Here is a 4,115-nt window from a genome sequence, read left to right on the forward strand (position 1 = left end):
GACTCCACGGCACATAACAACAACAACAACATATATACCATATTAGAAATTAAAACACAAGCCATATGGAGAAATTTAAAATAATATTTATTAATTCATGTAAATATATATCCTGTAGTGCCACACTAGGACTCCATTTAAGTGAACTGTTAACCATAAGGTTGGTGGTTCAAACCCACCAGCTACTGCTTGGAAACTTTACACAGGATCACTGTGAGAACCGACTCCACAACATTTAACAAAAACAATAGCGTATAGTAACATAAATAACATATTTTATGGTAAATAATTATATTTTATAAAACAAAACATGCAGCATAGTATACTTTCTTGCAAATCTCTTTAGTGTCTAGCTAATAGAAACCAGAAAGCAAACCACCGCTACTGAGTTGATTCTGACTCCTAGCAACCCTCTATAAGTTTTCCAAGACTGTAATTCCAACACCCTCACCTTTTTCCAATGAAACAGCTGATTAGTTTGAACTACCAACTGTTTGGTTTGCAGCCCAATGTTTAACCTACAGCACCAACAGGGCTTAATAGAAAACAGCTACATTCTTATATCTGCTCCTACATTCAATCTCTTATTTTGTTTAAAAATATGAAGAAAACCCTATCTCATACATATAAATAGAAAATAGGAATAACTATTTCAGGTAATTTTTCTTTAATACTACACTAAAACTCAACAAGTGGCAGCTTCTTGAGGTTTAGAATAATGTGGTATATGAAATCCTATGGTGGTGGTAGTTGTGCTATGGAGTCAGTTCCAACTAACAGCAACCCTGTATAGGATTTCCGATCTTTAAGGGAGCAGAAAGCCTCATTGTTCTCCCATGGAACAAGCAGTTAGAAGATTTGAACTGCTGACATTGCGGTTTGTAGGCCAACTTGTAACCCACTGTGATACCAGGGATCCTTGTGAAATCCTATAGATAACTTTTCACATGCATGGTTTTATGTCAGACTTTAGTTATCTAGAAAATACTGGCTCACAAGTTACGAAGATCTTCTAAATGTTGACGCATTTCATTATCACTGTTGTTGTTGTTAAGTGCTGTTAAATCAATTCCAACTCATAGCAACTCTGTATAGCATTTCCAATGAGCACTGGTGGGTTTGAACTGCTGACTTTGAGATTAGCAGTTTAGTGCTTATTCTACAGAGCCACACCAGGACTTATACAACATTTTAAAAAAATAACAGTTGTTACTAATACTACTGATCTCATTAGAAAGATTTTTAAATATCTGGATGTTTCCAATTCACTGTGGTGAATACAGGTTTCCCAAAGCTCACATTGTCTCCTGAGCACTTGAAGTTCATCACTAGCAACAAACACTTAAATTGTTTTCCTTGAAGTGACAGTCTGATGTCATTCATTTTTAAGGAAATGTCTGCCAGATCCCCTTATCTGAGTAAGCATAGTTTGTCAATTGTTCTTTCAAACTAAAAATGGTGTTCTGTGAAAGAAAAGCAGCTAGTTTCTTTTTTCTTGTTTGCTTATTTGGGGGGTGGGCGGGGTTGCAGCCCACACCATAGCCCAAGTGCTTTGCCTGGAGACAGTCACCATATTGTAACATTCAGCAGGAGTTCTCTGCGTGCACTCCCATTTCTTCACACAGAACTGATCCATGAAAGACATTCTCCAATGAAATGTTGGGTTTTCTTGTTCGTTTTCACTAAAAGTACATGGTGGTAAAGAATGCACTGACTAGTAGAGTTTTGTTTCATGGCCAGGATCTATGCTAAGTGTCACCAGTTTTACACATTATTAGTGAAACAAATGTCCCTTCAGTGGAAAAAAAAAATGTCTTAGCTAACTTATTATGAAAACCATTTTGACATTGAAGTTCCCCTAAAATGATCTTGGAAACCCCCAGTGGTCTACAGATCACAGTTTTAATACTGTTGCTTTAGAACATAACTTCTGGTTATAAGTAGTGAATGCCACTGCTTACTTGGAAATTAATTTATAGAAACATAATTTTTGAAAACTCCAAGGAAAATACTCAGTGTGCTTTAATCTCCAAAACATAAATGCCTAGAAAGAACTAAATCTGTTTTGAGCAGCATCTTGTATTGTTATGAAGAATACCACTTGAAGAATGCAATAAATAATAAAAAGTATTAGTGACAACAATTTGTATTTGTTTATTGTGAGGTGACGGCTGTGCCATATATTTTAAGTGCATTATCTCCATTATTCCTTAGCACCAGACTCTAAGTTAAGTGCTATCTTTGTTGTTTTGTTGCTGTTAAGTGCCATTGAGTTGGTACTGACTCACAGGGACACTGTATAGGGTTTCCAGGGAATGGCTGGCGAATTTGAACCACCGACCTTGCAGTCCAGTGCATTATCCCACAGTGCCATGCCAGGACTCCAAATACTATCTAGTAGTCTCATTTGATAGGTGAGGGGCACAGAGAGATGAGAGAAGGTCACAAACTCCAACTGTTGGACTAGAATTTGAAACTTCCTGATCAAATTTCAATGAGCCCTAGTGGCACAGTAGGTTAAGCCTCAAGCTGCTAATCAAAAGGTTGGTGGTTCTCACCCACCAGCTGCTTCTGGGAAAAAGATGAGGCTGTCTGCTTCTTTGGAAACCCTAGGGGGCAGTTCTATACTGTCCTATAAGGTCATTGTTGTTGTTAAGTGCCACGGAGTCAGTTCCAACTCAATAGCCATCCTGTATAGAATTTCTGAGGAGTGGCTGGTGAGCTTGAACTGCTGACTTTGCAGTTCAAACCGACCTTGCAGTCCAGCATCACACCAGGGTCACTAATGAGTCAGAACTGACTTAGCAGCAGTAGGTTTTATATTGTTATATCTAACCTCCAAAATTAACTTCCTGCTTTTCACCCATGGAGACAACCATATGCCTCATATGAAAGGGTCCAAAGAAAGGACTCAATAAGAACCTTTATTGAGTGAGTGACCAAAGGATACTGTGAACTCGCCATTTTAAGCAATGAAGGAAAGTAATCAAGTCAAACATGAAATTCTCAAGCAGTGAGCCCTGACATTATTTTACTTAACTTACTGAAGAGGTAACCATAAGGAAGACAAAAAAATAAACAATTCCTTGAATGCTGGAGCAAAAATTGTATGTACTTGAGTGTGTGTGTGTGTATACACACATATACATGCATAGCACACATACACACATCTCTTTTTACCTGTTTGTTAAATAGTTAGAGACAAACATGCTATGTTGTTGCAGTGTGCCATTGAGTCAGTTCCAACTCATAAGGGTTTTGAGAAATGGTTCATGGGTTTCAACTGCTGATCTTGTGGTTTATAGCAGTCCAGTGCTTTAAATTCTATAGCGCCACACCAAGACTCCAAAACATGCTATTTTGTTGTTGTTAAGTATCTTTGAGTAGGTTCCGATACATAGCAACTCTGTATAGGGTTTCTGAGGAAGTGAATTTCCTCTGTAGACCTTGAGGTTCAAACAGACCTTGAGGCCCAGCGCTTATCTTACAGTGCCATACCAAGATCAAAGCTAGTTTACTTTCTTCAGGGCAATAAAACATTTGGCATTGACTTATTAGGGTCTAAACTCCTAACCCTTTACCTATTTCTGCAGGTTAAGAAGCTCCATAAGTTGTTAGGTGTCATCGAGCTGGTTTTGACTCATAGCCACATTATGCACAACAGAACGAAAGACCGCCCCATCCTGTGCCATCCTCACAATTTTTATTACACCTGAGCCCATTACTGCTGTCACTGTGCCAATCTATCTGGTTGGTAGTCTTCCTCTATTTTGCTGACCAAGCATAATATCCGTCTCCAGGGACTGGTTCCTCCTGACAATATGCCTGAAGTATAAGACCCAAAGGCTCACCACCTTTGTTTCTAAGGAGCATTCTGGCTATATTTCTTCCAAAATAAAGCTGTTTATTCTTCTGGCAGTGCGTGGTATTGTCAATATTCTTCTCCAACACTATAACTCAGATGTACCAAGTCTTCCAACTTTTATATGCATATTGAGTCGACTGAAAATACCACGGCTTGGGTCATAGTCCTCAAACTGAGATCTTTACTCTTGAACACTAAAAAAGTCTTGTGCATCAGATTTGCCTAATGCATTATGTCGTTTGATTTCTTG

The sequence above is a fragment of the Chrysochloris asiatica genome, unplaced genomic scaffold (assembly GCF_000296735.1).
Source record: "Chrysochloris asiatica unplaced genomic scaffold, ChrAsi1.0 scaffold00150, whole genome shotgun sequence".
In the NCBI taxonomy this organism is placed as follows: Eukaryota; Metazoa; Chordata; class Mammalia; order Afrosoricida; family Chrysochloridae; genus Chrysochloris; species Chrysochloris asiatica.